Here is a 16,614-nt window from a genome sequence, read left to right on the forward strand (position 1 = left end):
TAACCTGCTATAGTGTCATCGGGATTCTTTCCAGCAACTCTGCTAACCACTCTACTCCTTGTTGCCTGGATTGCAGATAGGTCTGCTGGGCTGGATCTTGTCCTGCTTTTATTTTCTGTTGAATCTTGCTTAAGATTATGTGTACAATTTATTTTCAAAAATCAAGGCAAAAGAGAATCTGAGTTAGAAAAACAGCTTCCCATTCCTACCAGTCTTTTTGTGTATTTTATCTGGACTTTGCCAATAGTACACTTGTTGTGGAAGAAAAGAGGAAGTGTCTTTGTATATTGTCCTTGGCATTTCCTACTGGTACATAAATAATAGTCTCCGGTTTCACATAATGTACTGACCCAGAGGAAGTTGGGAGTCTCTTCTTTCCATCTTGGCAGTATAAAAGTTGAAATGACTACAGCACAAAACTCAGCTTTCAATATGCTATGCTGGAGTTTAACTTTTCTACTGGTGGTGAAAGAGACTTCTCAGCAAGAGTGGGTGTATCTGTCAATTTCAGTTTTCCAGATTTTATTTCATTTTTGTCCATTTCTGCATTGCTTTCTATTTTTTTTGTAAAAGCAAGAAACCCACACACATTTTCCCCAATATATTACAGAATATTAGATTTAGTTAGCTGTTGGGGGGTTGTATCCCATTCTGCAATTTTAGACTTGTATTTTTAAAGATTTAAGTTTGATTCATGTTTGCCTTAGTTGCTCAAGTTAAGTACATATTTTTAAATTGTGATTGATTAATTTGGATGGGTTTTCATTATATTGTACTCTGCCTTGAGATTGGATGTGGGTTAGAAATATTCTCAATATTAAAAAAGCATTGCTGTAAGCAATTTTGCCTAACAGACATTTTTTTGCCAGCAATGTCCCCATATAGTGTGCATTTTGTGCATACTTTCCAATACTATGCATTTTGTGCATGGGTTGCGGGGGCAGGGTTTGGGTGGGAAAATTGTGTTGTTAAATTCAAAGAAGTGTGAGCTGCATATATTGGTCCATATATATGCAGTTATTGGTCCAGGAAGTGCAAACTAAGTAGGTTCACATTTAAATGTAAACCAAATGGTTTCTTCCCCATTCCTATTTTGCAAGAATGGATCACAATGATCCTTGCAACATTACTAACAAATGTATTGTTGCCTATGGATTTGTGTGATTGATTCAGCTTCATCAGATACATGACGTGGTCATATAAATGGGTAGATATACAAACCATAATAACAGATGGGAGTCCCAGAGGCCAAACAATGCAAGGGATACCAGTAAGTCTTCCATGTTATTATGCAGAACAGAAGTTAATACAATATCCAATTAAGTGAAAATAATTAAATCAGGATTTATTGACCTTCGTCGCTCTTACATGTTCATCAGTCAGGATCAACATTTCACTTTTTATTGGATTTTTGAAAACTGGGAAGCTCCAGCAGCTTACTCTTCTGAAATTAGCATCTTTTACCTAGTCTTTGTTGACATAGGTTAAGTGGAAACTATAGGGAAATGTGAAAATGCCCCATGACATATTTTGCATAAGGCAATGGGGCTGATTCCACTGATGAAAGAAAATCTACTACAGAACAATAGGCCTTTTGACAAAGAAGCCCAAAGATTCATGCACCAAGATTAATTCATGGTGAACAGCCGTAAGAATTTCCGTATTTTTCGCTCCATAAGACACTCTTTTTTCCTCCTAAAAAGTAAGACGTAGTTTGCACATGGCTGTCCTTAGTAAGATACCCTGAGATAATGAGTTGGCTCTTGTCTTTATCATTTTGGCTCTGAAATCCCAATGGCATCACTGCGGCGAGTAGATAGATCTATCCCAACAGTCAAAGCTCATTTGTTACTATGTTGCTTTTGGCTTTTCATGGAAGGTGAATACGGTGCAGCAAGTTAATAACTATGCATATGACAAGTTGTTACTAAGTGATACATCATAGGATGGCTATTGTATCACCAGATAACAAAGTCAGTATCAATCACAATTCTGAGCTTTCAGAGAGCAGAAGAGAAATATTCCTCTCCTTCTCTGTCTAATGCCCCTCTCCAATCTCACGGTAATGATTGTCTGGTACAGGAATAGGCAAACTCGGCCCTCCAGATGTTTTGGGACTACAACTCCCATCATCCCTGACCACTTGTCCTGTTAGCTAGGGATGATGGGAATTGTAGTCCCAAAACATCTGGAGGGCAGAGTTTGCCTATGCCTGGTCTGGAACTTACATGTTTATATGTACACCTATCTATGCACATGCTATCATATACACATGTTGAAGAGCAGGTGCTCTTTAAGTCCATTTTACCTGGACTTTTTGTTTCTATCTCTATCTGTAATTATGTGTCACTGAGCAGCAAAGGAGGGAGAAAAAAAAGAAACATATTGGAAGTGGGGGGGGGGAGTGTCAACTTTTAAATTTATTTTAAATTTGTATTACTTGGTTGTTAGTCATTTTTTGGGGAAAATCAATAAAAATTAATAAGCAACCCCCCCAAAAAACTACCGGTATATTGCTAGTTGATCTCTTACACAGCTGGATTTGTGTGGAATTGAGGAATAAGTTAGTGCAGACTTTTCCTCCTATGTCTTAGAGCTATATAATCATTTTATTGTATTTTGCCTGTATTTTATTGTATTGTTTTAATTTTAAAATATATTACTGATGTACACCACCCTGGAGCCTTAGAAGTGAAGGGCAGTATATGGCATCTTCTCTCTTCCCCCACTCTCTTCCCCCCACTGATACTCACTCACACATGTATTCACAGAAAGATAGAGAAAAACCCTATCAGACATCCTCTCATGTGTAAACATTACATGAAAGCAGGGGCAAGTACACTAAGCTTGCCTTTGCTGTGCCTGCCATGACTTGCGGGGCGGGGGGCAATTCTCAAGCAGGGAGCCTCCTCTGCTTATAGAGGCTTCTTGTATGATTTAGGACCCAAGTCTAAAACATGCAGGAAGCCTCCACGAGTACAGAAAGCTTCCCACTTCAAAATCTACTGGGCACTAAATCATGCAAAAAGCCTCCAGGAGTATAAGAGGCTCTCTGCTTCAAACTTCACAATGTATGGAGGGCAATGGGGATGCTGTTAAAAGGGAGGAGTTCAGCAAACCTATCCTTGCTTGCCCTGCCTATGTATAGCAATCAGACACGAACAGCTGACAGAACAGGGATATATATAATTATTATTTTTTTACTATTGATGGTGTACAAAAATGCCCCAAAATTCAGGGATTATTGAGAACATTAAGGTGAAATGGGAAGCTGCAGGCAGAAGTTCCTCCTACAAAAATAACTCCTTTGTTCTTAATGGGATTGTGGACTTTTAACTTTCACCACATTTCTTTTATGAAAATGTCCTGGACCTGGATTTTAAAAGCTGTGCACAGCTGTTCCAGATTAATTTACAGTATTTGGAGCTGCGGGCTGAAACCTTGGAAGCAGATTTTTCATTTAGAAAGTTGGCCAAACTCTAGCCTATTTGAAGACGTAGTAGTAGTAGTAGTAGTAGTAGTAGTAGTAGTAGTAGTTATGGGGCCTCATTCACATCTTGTTACCCTGAAGACATTCAAGAGTTAAGCAAACTTCCACATAAATCTAAAAGACAGGAGAATCCTTTAAAACAACAACAAGAACCCTACATGCATTGGAGGAATTTTGGAATTGCAGACATCCCACCAAGGGCCTAATTTACCCACTGTTGTTTTATCACTTGAAGAGCCGAATGCTACAAATTTATATTCATACATATGATCGTATGTGTAAAAGAAGGCAAATATCACTGATTCCTTTATAAATGTGCACTTTAAGAGAGAACAAACTATACTCTGGTACTCTGTTGAGACTAACGTTAGCATAGCTGTCAATGTTTCCCTTTTTCTAAGGGAAATTCCCTTATTCCGAATAGGATTCCTCGCAAGAAAAGGGAAAAGTTGACAGCTATGAACGTTAGTGGACTGATGAATCTGCCTGAGCTGTGCTGTGATGCCACATTGAAATGAATACCAACTTGAAAGTGTTCATATGGAAATTTTAATACTTTGCTCACTTAACATGTTCAGCTTCCATAGATCTGTTGTACGTTGCATAGTCAATATACTACTCCTCAAATGTGGAATACATGCACTGGCTGACTAATGTACACACTACCTTATTTACACAGTTTACACATTTCTGCAACATCATTTTGAGACTGGGCATGTCAAGTGGGCAATGTGCAAATTCTCCTGTTCATGTTTTCATTTGCGCATATTTTATTTATTTACTTATTCAATTCATATCTCACCCTTCCACCTGAAGCATCCCAGGATTGCAATATTTGCATAAAGGTGTGTTGAATGCACAATCACTGTTTATGTGCAATGAACACATTTCTCTCTCTCTCTCTCTCTCTCTCTCTCTCTCTCTCTCTCTCTCTGTGTGTGTGTGTGTGTGTGTCCCCACACCAGCTTTCCAGAACATGTTACTTTAAAAAACGAAATAAAAATTTGATAATATTCTGAGAGACTCATCTTCCCCACAACTTTCTAAATGCACTTGCCTCCTGTCACCATCCTATGGGCTGGAATATATTGATTGCTTAGGCCTCATTGTGGTCTTGCATCTGTTTTAATCTCGTAATGAGTAAGAACCAGAGATGCCAATATGCACATGCCCAAGTGTATAAATTATTATAGCATTTGACCAGATAGGAAACTGGGATAACAGGTTTTCCTATGGAAGCCTGAACTGAAATACCTAGCAGAATTAGTATTGAAGTTCAGCAACTGAATGAAAAACAAATGAATACAATGTTGTGTTTTTATAAAGATGGAGGGCACAAGGAGAAGGGGACGACAGAGGACGAGATGGTTGGACAGTGTTCTCAAAGCTACCAACATGAGTTTGACCAAGCTGCGGGAGGCAGTGGAAGACAGGAGTGCCTGGCGTGCTCTGAACGACTAAACAACAACAACCAGTTATTAATTGAAACTTTGCTTCCTTAAGATTTTTGTATTGACCAAAAACTGTCAGGAGGACAATGAGAATCATAGACTTGTCGAGTTGGAAGGGACTGTAAGGGTCATCTAGTCCAACCCCCTGCAATACAGGATTCATTTGCTCGATATGGGGATCGAACCCATGACCCTGAGTTATAGGTCTTATGAAAAGGTAACTTTAGTAACAGGCAGAAAATCAGATTATTTCCTTGTTTAGAGATGCTGTGATTGGCAAAGCTAAACCTATTGCATTCTGGCTTGCTGGCCAGCTTTTCAAAGCCTCTATATGTAGCCTCTGTCAGAAAACCAAATCAAATATCCCCATTATTGCTCATTAAGCTTTCTTTCAACATGCACTGTGGTCTAGCATTTGCCAAGGATCTCATAAATTCCTTTTAAGGAATATTGTTAGGTACAGCTGGGCAGTGCACAGCATGAACAAGTCTTGCATAAAAAAATAAAACCAGAACTATGCTGTATTAGTAGCTATGAAAAGCAGTGAGCATAATGGTAAGGCTCATTGATCCAATTATTCACATTCTACTCAATGTCTTCTGGCTTTATATTGATCATCTTTGCATATAATAGCCAACAGTCCACATTTCCAGCTCTGAAGGCAGTAACATGAGTAAGGAAAGATCAAGGAGGAAAGAAGAGTTACTCCTGTCCCAAATTAGGAGAATGAAAAGGGACACAAACAGCAAGAACAAAAATAATATGGAGAGCACACTGCTAAAAACCATTAGTATATTTAGCTATGTATTTTATTAATGTGCTCTCCCCTTCTGAAGGTCTCAAGCAGAGGCTGGTTAGCCATCTGCTGGGATGCTCTAGCTCTGGGTTTCTGGCATCAAGCAGTAGGTTGGATGAGGTGGCCTACAAAGCACATGCAGGCCTAAGAAGCAGCTAATGGAACTGGCTGTGCAACCCCTTCTGTGGAAGGAGTGGAAGAGGGAAGCAGCTCTCTTGCTTGGTTTTGTTTATACTTCTGTTTAATATATTTTATGTACCCCTTTCTGCCAGTATCCCCAAGGTGGTTGCCAACATAAATTAAAATAATGGCATTAAAATCTACTAGGCACAGTGAAAGAGTTGACACGGTATTTACTGATGGCTCTGTTTAAATTAAATGAAATAGCCAGTATTCCAGCTTCATAAATCTTTGGAGCCACCACATTTGGAATACTGTGAACCGTTCTGGTGGCCTTATCTTCAAGGGAATAGCATAGAGTTGGAAAAGAGCATTCATTCTATCTGGACAGGGTGGTAAGTAGCAAGGCAGGAATATGAGGCAATGTGGTTGCAGAGATTCTGGCTGGGAGTGGTAAAAAAACAGATCATGGTACGTAATTTTAGGAATCCTTGCCATTTCCCACAGTGTCAAACTAACAACTGTCAAACTAAGTGTGATGCTAAATGCATTATTAGGAACTTCATCAGATTTCTTAAAAGAAAAAGCATGGTATGCCATGATTTGCATTGGGACCACAAAGTATGAGGAGGGGAGATTTAACCCTTCCATCCCCAGATGATATGCCAATGAAAATAACACATGCACACATCTGTAAGGCTTGGTGTGTAGGGTGGGGGAAGAGTTTCTATTGGTGCCTAAGCTACAGGGGAAATTTTCATCAAGATCACAGAGAGGAGTTAAGCCTCCCTAATCTCACACTTTGCAGTCCCATACATGTCATTAAATAACCAAAAACTCCTAATTCTTTAGTGTCGTGTATAGTTTGACCCTCAATTTTGCAAAGGGTTTAACCATTAGGTTCAGGATAAGTCATGCAAACTATATAGCTCTTACTTGGCCACAAGTGATCGCCAAGAAGAAGAGCAGTAGCAGCTTTGTGCAACAAAATCATTAATGCTTATTTAATTATCTGGAATCGCAAGGTCTTGGAACAAAATTGATATTTTATAGCAGAGAATTTGACATGAGGTATAAGCATCATTGCCTATAGCAAAGAAGAGTAGGGTTGTTTGCAATGGTAATATTCCCAACAGCCAGAATTCTAGGTTGCTTATGGGTGTAGATGTTTCAGTGATTCGAGATGAGGAGACATTGCCCAACCATAATGAGGTTGATTGCCAGAAATGTTCCCTCAGCTTTGTAACATCTTGCTGCTGCTGAAAGATTAATTTCCTATGTCAGATTTCTATTTACTGAGCACAGAACAGATGTGTCTCTAGTCAAAACTGTGTCCAAGTCTGGGAACAGTTTTACAGGTGTTGTTGTGCTTGTGTTCCACAGGATGATTAGAAAGCTGCTGATTACTCCAAAAACATGGGCAGAGGATGAAGCAACAGTGGATTTCCCCATCTTTGATGGAGCCAGATGTAAATGATTCATCCCTGAAATAATTGAGTGGGATGGAAAAATTGATATCAGTGGTGACCGGTTCATCAGGTCAACAGACTTAAAGGTCTGGTGTCATTTTTAAGGAGTGGTGTGAGTCAGGAGTGGAGATATGAAGAGACCAGAGCCAAAAGGTTGAGTCAAAGAAAGGGAGACATTTATATGGGGTAGGCAGTCCCCCTTCCACCATTTAGAAGTAAAACTCCCCTTTTCTCAGTCTACTGCTAGACCCGTAATGTCCAACCTATAGTAACTAAGCAGTCAGTTTTTGAAATCAGATTTCTACATTTGGTTTCTTGTCATTTACAGTGACCAGTAAAGCTACCCAAGGTGACTTCAACTGCCTTTAAAAAAAATCTAGTTCACATTCTGAAATTAATCTTTAGCTTTGCTAGTATAAAACTGCCTAGTTTTTCTTTATTTTCTGCCTACCAAGGAACCTGTGTGATTCACCTAAGGATGAAGAGCCTTTGGTGGACCTGCATAGTATCTAGCAGGGGGCTCATTTGAGTGTCTACCTCCTCCTCCCACATTTCATGTTCGGACTGTGACTAAATGCAGACTCCTGCTTTCTGCCACCTGCTTTGTTTACAGTCTATTATTATTTATTACATTTATTATTGGGTCACATGGGAGAGCCAGATTGAGGCACATAGGGCTTTAAAGGTCAAAACCAGCACTATGAATGGAACCTGGAAACCAACCAGTAACCAGTGCAGTTGGGTCATAATCAACGTAGTATGTTCAGGCTTCCTGGTCCCAGTCAATAATCTGTCTTCTGAATTCTGCACTAGCTGAACCGTCTTCAAATGCCTTGCAGTATTCTAGTTGGATGAAGAGTTCAGGAGAACTCAAAAGCTTGTAAAGTATTCTGTGACATTTTTGGTTAGCAAAATAGAGGTTTTTCTTAATTTTGACAGTTTCCTGTTGTGCTTTACCTTTTCCATATCTCTCCTCTCAAAGACTGATTATTAAAATATTTTCTTTTCTGAAGCCTGCATGACCCCCGCTGCTGGTTTTTGTTTTTTTATCTGTAGGGTTTTACAGGGCCCTGTGCAACATGCTTTTAATAGTCGCTTGCTCTGCAGAGATTTGCTGATAATGTTTCTCTCCATGCAGCAACAAGATTAATCTTCTGACTCCTGAAAATCAATCCTCTGATAAAGGCCCAAGTGCAGGTTGAGCTATTTTTGGTGGTCATCTGGCAATCGTAAATGAACAGTGTGACCTTCAACCCCCAAACCTGTGTGTTTGGTTATAAGCTAATGGACTCTCATTGAAGTAGATGGCACTAAATTAGCTTAAATGCAAGCATCCTTACTTAATGGGAAGGGGAGGTCTGAAATTACATGACCAAGCTGTGAATCCAGTTGAGACTGTTGTTGCTTTATTCATTTAAAAACATCATTGTTCCCATCTGCACTTTGCGGGCTATAAATTCCTAGACATCTCTCCTAACCACTTCTGATCCATCCCTAGAATGAGGTTTAAGCACCATGACATTGGCATGTGGATGCCATTGTAGAGCTCTGTCCCTAACAACTGTGAGTCATTACTGCCTTGTTGGAAGCTTTTAAAGCCATCACAGTACACCCAGAAGCACAGCTCTCCTTTACTTTGAACTCTGATTTTCAACACCAGCCTGAAGAAACTTGCAAATGCAGGTCTTTACGAGCAATTATTTCTGAATGTTGCTCATATGTGTGCATTCCAACATGAAAGACTAGGGAAACATTAGAACTCTCCCTTTCTTGGCTGAGGATTCTTGGGTTCTCAAAGCTGGTCACAACCACTGAGCTACCACCGCTACATACAACCTGCCCTAAATGGTTACCTCTGACTTGCTGGAATGCAAAATCCCCTACAGAGTCACACAATCCCACAAAATCCCCTACAGAGCCTCGGTACCTGAAGGAGCATTTCCACCTCCATGGTTCTGCCCGGACGCTGAGGTCCACTGTCGAGGGCCTTCTGGCGGTTCCCTTGCTGCAAGAAGCCAAGTTACAGGGAACCAGGCAGAGGGCCTTCTCGGTAGTGGCACCCGCCCTGTGGAACGCCCTCCTACCAGATGTCAAAGAGAAAATTAACTACCAAACTTTTAGAAGACATCTGAAGGCAGCCCTGTTTAGGGAAGCTTTTAATGTTTAATAGGTTATTGTATTTTAGTGTTTTGTTGGAAGCTGCCCAGAGTGGTTGGGGAAACCCAGCCAGATGGGTGGGGAATAAATAATAAATTATTATTATTATTATTATTATTATTATTATTATTATTATTAGGAGTCACCAGCTCTGATTAAGATCAACACCCCACTTTGCCTAGTATATTTTCTTTCATCACCCACAATGCAAAAAGAATCTTAGTGGTTTCAAGCCAGCCACTCTATTTTGACTGATGCAAATTAAAGTTTGGCTTGAACAAAATATTTAGTGGTTGTATGAAGGTCCTCCTCCTCCTCCTCCGCCTCCTCCTCCTCCTCCTCCTCCTCCTTCTTTTTTCTTCTTCTCTCTCTCTCTCTCTCTCTCTCTCTCTCTCTCTCTCTCCAAGCATGAAATTCTTACCACTTACTAGGAAATAATTGTCACCGGATGCAGGAGGTCTGACTTCTATATCAACCTGCATAGGTGTTTCTTCAAAAATTTCAAACTTCTATATCAACCTGCATAGGTGTTTCTTCAAAAAAGAAGCTAACAATAAGTCACTGAGTCTACTTGATAAACAGGATTATCTATTCAGACTTTACAAATTAATGGGTGGAATTCAGCCAGGTTTTACTTGGAATAGACCTGCTGAAATTAAGGGAAATGATTAAGTCCAACCCACTGATTTCAACAGGTCTGAGTAAAACTTAGTTGAATACCACTCAATGTACGTAATCTGGAGTACAGTGTGCCACAACCAGGAAGCTGTTGAACTGTAGAAAAGAGCTCTGAGGATTGTAAGCAGACTTACAATCCATGGCAGACTACTTCTGCAAAGGCACAGAGCTATTCCCCCCCCCCCAGCTTAAACATATGATTTAATTTAATTAGCAGTGTGCTGGAATCTGTCCTCCATTTTCTCGAAAGTTTCCTTCCTCTGCAAAAGTGGCTTCCATTGTTAGGCCTCATTCTTAGGGCACTGGAGAATTTATTTAGAATTTTAGCCTGCGCAGGGTTTTGCGCTTACTTTATCATTGCAATGTATCCAAAGATGTTATATGTGTTCTTTTTTCAGTAAACATTTTCCCACCACTCACTAACCTCCCTGACTTCCCTGGAAAATCCCCATGGGAAGAGTTACCTCGTGTTGTCTCTCCTACTGCTTTAAATGAAACACAGGCTCCAGGGGGCACAACATAGCACACTGGGGTGTGGTGAATTGTGGAACGAAAATAGGACCTTCACAAACACCCCTCAATCACTTCAAATGTAATGGAAGTGCATCAAAATCCCTGTACTCCACTCAATTTCATCAAGAGTTTCCCCCTCCCCCTTCAAATTTTCTAAGGGTAGAATAATTTTTTGGCCTAGCTTTCAATTTAAGCTAGTAGGTTTCCACACTGGGTTCACTGTACAGCTCTTGCCTTGTTCCATTTTCTCCTCCCTCAGCTGTGTCACTTGTTCTGCTATCTTCCAAGTGTGCTTTTTCACATCTCCCCTAACCTTCTTCCTTCCAAGTTAAAACTGGCCAATCTCTCATCTCGTGTTCGGCCTGGCAAGGAATGAAGGCATGTTCAGTGACTGCTAATAATGAGATGTGAAGGAATCATGTACTGCCCTAGAATCATTTGTTTCACAAGAGGTTTCACAGTACTTTGCAGAAAGAAATAAGGCTGCATAATGAAAACAGAGAGCTGACCCCAGAGAGAGAATGACTGAGTTTGTGATAAGCAGAACCCATTTTGTCTCTCCCAAAGAGCAGAAGTTGTTTCCCATAGATGTGACTTTCCAAATTCTCACCAAAATAGTCTTACACAAGGGTGAAGTCTGATCACTTTCTTTAAATTAATGTTTCTCTTAACCTAGAGCATCTCTCCTGACAAAATCTTCCCATTTCTATCCATGTTGAACATTTAGAAAGGTTTGTATGAAGAAGCTGGGTTGTACAAAATGCTAGGCCAGTAAGATGATGTTTAGATACCTTCCAGACATGTAGATACCTTCCAGCATTGATAAGCAATGCTCAGTGCTTATCAGTCAATTAATAATTTGGTGCCATCTTAATCTGAAAGTTTCCTGGACATACTTCTGAATAGACATGTATGGGACTGTTCTATTAATTTCCTCCCTGAATATAAACCACAGAGGCATAAGATTTGCTTTCATGCTTCCTCCAAATAGAAAACAGTTAGTTTTAATAAATATTGTTAATAGAATTAATTAGCCACTTCCTAATCTGCAGTAAAGAGTCAAGATACTAGGCTACGGACATGTCCGAAGTGACAGCAAGGCTTAGCTACTCAGTAGGTCAGAACAAAATGCCTGTCGTAATGAAGTGGTTGATGCTTCTCTCCCAGAGGGGCATATACTGTTAAGACTGGAAGAGGCAATGGCACAGGCTTTCATCTAAGAGCTATTAGTTTCCTCCACTCCTGAGCAGGTGGGTCAGTGGTATCTGAGGCTCCATGAGGTAACTCAATTCAGCCATGTGTTTTTGAACCAGGTATAGCCCTGGTTCAATTTGCAGCTAATGAACAGGCATGCAAGAAACCAATGAAGCCACTACTCATGCAAAAGTCTATTTGAGTAGAAGAACTGGTAGCCAACACCGCTCCCCCAGTGCTGAAATATGCATTAAAGCATTCCACTGAGACCAGTTGCTCACTATATTTGATACCAGATACTTGCAAACACTGAACATGGTAACAAACACAAATGAACGCATGTACAGAGCTAATTTCAGGAGAAATCAGGATCACCGGCCATCCTTAACAAGAAGACAAATGTGATTCGACTTTGACTTCTTCCACATTAAAAATGCATTGTACAGAGATGCACGTGAAGTGCTTGCCTTCCAGTTTAACTGGGCATGAAAGCCAACATGCACTATGCGAATGAACAGAGAGACAAGCAAAGTCATTCTTACAGCAAGATGAAGAGTGTTCCAAAAGACCGAATGGGGTGGCCATATTCAGAAGAGGGCAGGGGGCTTCTATGCTTCAAATAGTAGTGCAAGTGGAAGTGGAGCAGTAGGGATCTGCCTACTTCAGTTTCTCATTTTTCCAGTCTTTGGTTCAGCTCTCCATGCTTCTGCATCAGTTTGCATTAAAAATAAAAAAAAGACCTCATGAAAAATTCACCAGCATTTTAGTGCAAATTTCTCCCACTTTTTTTGCAAAGAAAATTTCCCCTTATATAGTGCACTTTTATATGTCATTTTAACCAACGTGTGCATCTTTATGTACATTTTCCTCTGATGCACACTTTTAATATCATGTGGTTGTAAAACTGCATCACAAAATTTGGAGAAGTGTGAATTTTGAAAGATAATTGTGTTTCGGTTCACATTCTGTTTTGGAAAGTGCATTAAAATGGGAATGTCTTCCCCATCCCTATTGAGCAGATACTATTATTTTTACCCCTTAATGGACCAGCCCCATTTCTGCAAAGAGGTTACATTTTGGGATGCCCTTTCCTTGCATCTGGCTGTCCTAAGACCTTGTTCTAATCATGAGCAAATATACCATAAGATCTAGTAGAAAAGCTATCAGCTCTAGATCCATTGCTGTGTTTAGCTAAAAGGAAATACACTCTCATTCCAAGTTAGAAAATCAATATTTTAGTGTTTTCTAAGTATATTCTTTTGAATAGTCATTGGATTCCAAGGACTGAAGCTTTTTAATGGTTCACGGAGTGAAAGATAAGGGATCACTGGTGTTTATGCATGTGAAATAATCTATGTAAGCCAACCAGAAGAATGCTCCCCCAACCAATTCTGCTGAAGAAAAGGATGTTTTTGCTTCCAGCTCCAATTTGGTGCCCAGCTGGGAGAGGAGTGTGAGGCCTGGTCATTATTAGAATTTGTCAGTAGCTTGAACCCAGTCCCGAAGGGACACTAATTACGCCAACCCAACAGGTTTTAGAAAAAGAAACCAGAAAGAAACTCTTTTGGAACAACACCACTTTTTTTTTTAATTACCTGAGGACTTCTATGCTCTTCAAAGAGCCGTTTGATCAATTCTGTATTCACAATGGTCTAGCTAAAGTTCAGATGGTATTAACTGAACTACTTCTAGAAATTGATTGTGGCTGTTTGGGTGAAAGGGTTCCCCTCCCCTTTTCTTTTAATCAAGCCTTTAAAAAAAGTTTCTCTTGGGCAAGGTTTTTTGTGCAACCTTCTGATCTGAATGTGCCTCAAAGATGTGACTGGGATAAACTTATAGTACATCGCTCTGGCATAATTATGAGGAAGTGCAGCTCTCAGTTTAAGAAGAACATGACAGCATGTTTACTTTCATTTCTATTCCACCTTTCCTCCGTCATGGAACCTGAGGAGGTAAAACATGTGATTTCCAAGAACTCTTCCCTCCAGGCACTGACCAGATCAGTGGCAGCTGGTGACATTTTGACGTTGAAGGGAGAGGACCCTCACTGCTTTAACTTCCTGAGTTGACAGTGAACCAGCAACCATTCGTCATTTGCTCACATGGCACTGTTGCATGTATTAATCACATTAATTCAAACTGCATGTCAATAGGTTTTGAAACTCTTTTTACATATGCAAGTGTTTTCACAGTGAAACCATTTCAACATATTTTATGGGAAGCGATTCACAAGTAGAATCAATTAAATGAACAAAATGTAATGCCACTCAGGATATTTCACAGTATGAGCTTTCTTTCTCTCCCATCCCCATTCAGACGTTATATTATCTGTGTTGAAATTAAGACGTGTAGCACACGGACCCTGCCCAATGTCCCTGCCCCCGATGGCTCCTGCTTTCATGAGAAGGCCTGAAAGTAGCCATTTAACAAGATTGCAAACTTTTAAGGTTCTATACAGCAAATGTATGGGATATCTACCCAAGACTCCTCCCTGTTTTTTCCATATGCATTCTCTATGGTGCAAGTGGTTAACTTAAGTCACTTTTCACTTTGCTGCAAGAGTCATGGAATCATTGGATTGTAGAGTTGGAAAGGATCCCGAAGGTCATCTAATCTAGTCTAACTCCTTGCAGTGCAGGAATGTCAGCTAGATTATCCATGGCAGATGGCTGTTCAACCTCTGCTTAATAAGCTCCAAGGAAGAAGAGTGTTATGTACTAAGCTTGGATCCTAGAAAAATAGGCAAGTAGGATCCTAGAATGCAACAACTGACTGGCTTCCAGGAAAAGACCAGGTTCCAGAAGGAAGTTAATCAGCCTATTAGCCTGGTAGGATCGTAGAATGCAACTGACTGGCCTGCAGGAAAAGACCAATCAGGCTCCAGGAGGGAAGCAGAATCAGCCAATCAGACGGGACTCATTGTGTAAATAATGTATATAAAAGCCTGAGGTTTGGGGGGCAATTCAATCACTGTTTTACAAGCTGCAATAAAGAGCATGAAATCACTACAGGACTCTAAGTATATTTAAGAGAGTCTACCACCTCTTGTGGGAGTCTATTCCACTTTTGTACAGTTCTTGCTGTCAGAAAGTTCTTCCTAGTCAAAATCTCCTTTCATGTAACTTGAAGCCATTGGTTCGGGTCCTATGCTCCCAAACAGGAGAAAACAAGCTTGCTTCATCCTCCATGTGACAGCCCTTCCCATAGAAGCCAACTCCAGGGGACCCACAAAGTCAGTGAGCAAATCCGAAGGGCAGCAGTGGTGCGGCCTCAGAGAGAAGCAGTTCAGCTTCATCCTCTACAGCCAGCGCGTGTGGCACCCTTTCCCCCTCCTCCGCGGAAAAGGGGCCCTCGCTGACTGGAGAGGAGGAGGAAGAAGAGCTACCACCGCAACATGGCCTTCCAACAGCACAAGCACATGCCTGCACATGTGCGTGTGATGTCGCATGTCCTCATTACAACTGCAGGCACCCACAGTCCTGAGGGAGAGATGGCACACCTGGTCCTTTTGATGTTTGAAGATTGCTATCTTATTTCCTCTCAGTCTTCTCTTTACTAGATTAAACATACACAATTCCCTGAACTGCTCCTCATAAGGCTAGGTCCTCCGACCCTCTTGGTCACCCTTCCTCTTCACACATTCCAGCTTGTCAATATGCTTCTTAAATTGTGGTGCCCCTGGAAACAGTATTCCAGGAGTAGTCTGACCAAGGTAGAATAGAACGGGATAATTACTTCCCATAATCAGGACACTACATTTTTTTTTAATGCAGCCTAGAACAGCATTAACTTTTTTTTGCTGCTGCATCACATTGTTGACTCATGTTAAGCTTGTCGTCCACCAAGATTCTTTCCTTATGTACTGGAGGCAACCCTGATGTCCCCCATCTATGCTAGAAAAAGCTATGAATAATTGACTACAAGATTTGGATAGGGTTGTATTAATAAGCTACAGTGACACATCAGTGTACACCATTGTACACTACACAAAATACTTTTAAAAAGTTCACATAGCTCAAAAATGGATGAATGACTTTTATTTCAGTCAAATATGCAAGAGAAGTGTTAACTTTGCATGAAAATTAGGCATGGAAGACTCCACTCTGTGGGAATTGTTTTTTCAAGTTGTGACTGATGAGAAACAGAAGTTTTTAGTGGAAGTTCCTCCATAACCTCAGCTGGAAGGTGCAGCGCCAAAAAGAGTGCTGTGAGAAAGGAAAGCTTGGTTCTTATATGATCAACAGCTGTATTAAAATCCATGTTTATGCATTTCCTCTCTCCATTAAAAAGACCTTGTGGACTTTAAAGGTGGAAAAGAGGAACAAAGGAATAAGTGCTATAGGTCTCATAAAAGAATGGTTTTTAAATGAACTCTGGCTCATTCAAATGGGCTAACACATGCGGTCTATCAAAAGAGTCTAAAAAAGGGTGACTACATTAAGGACAGGGGACAGGTGGCACTGTGGTCTAAACAACTGAGCCTAGGGCTTGCCGATCAGAAGGTTCGATTCAAATCCCTGCGACGGGGTGAGCTCCCGTTGCTCGGTCCCAGCTCCTGCCCACCTAGCAGTTCGAAAGCACGTCAAAGTGCAAGTAGATAAATAGGTACCACTCCGGCAGGAAGGTAAACGGCATTTCCATGCACTGCTCTGGTTCGTCAGAAGAGGCTTAGTCATGCTGGCCACATGACCCAGATCCGCTGTCTGTGGATAAACGCCGGCTCCCTCGGCCTATAGAGAAAGATGA

The 16,614-nt window shown here is 40.7% G+C and overlaps 1 long non-coding RNA gene across 1 annotated transcript; it reads left to right on the plus strand.

Annotated features, from left to right (window-relative positions):
* Window positions 1–355: 355 nt before the first annotated feature.
* LOC309338945 lies at window positions 356–1,347 on the plus strand. The gene is made up of 3 exons (XR_014155107.1): window positions 356–488; window positions 1,174–1,191; window positions 1,233–1,347. It is a non-coding gene; the product is annotated as an uncharacterized lncRNA (long non-coding RNA).
* Window positions 1,348–16,614: the final 15,267 nt, after the last annotated feature.

This window comes from Podarcis erhardii (genome assembly GCF_964252035.2).
Source record: "Podarcis erhardii genome assembly, chromosome: 3".
In the NCBI taxonomy this organism is placed as follows: domain Eukaryota; kingdom Metazoa; phylum Chordata; class Lepidosauria; order Squamata; family Lacertidae; genus Podarcis; species Podarcis erhardii.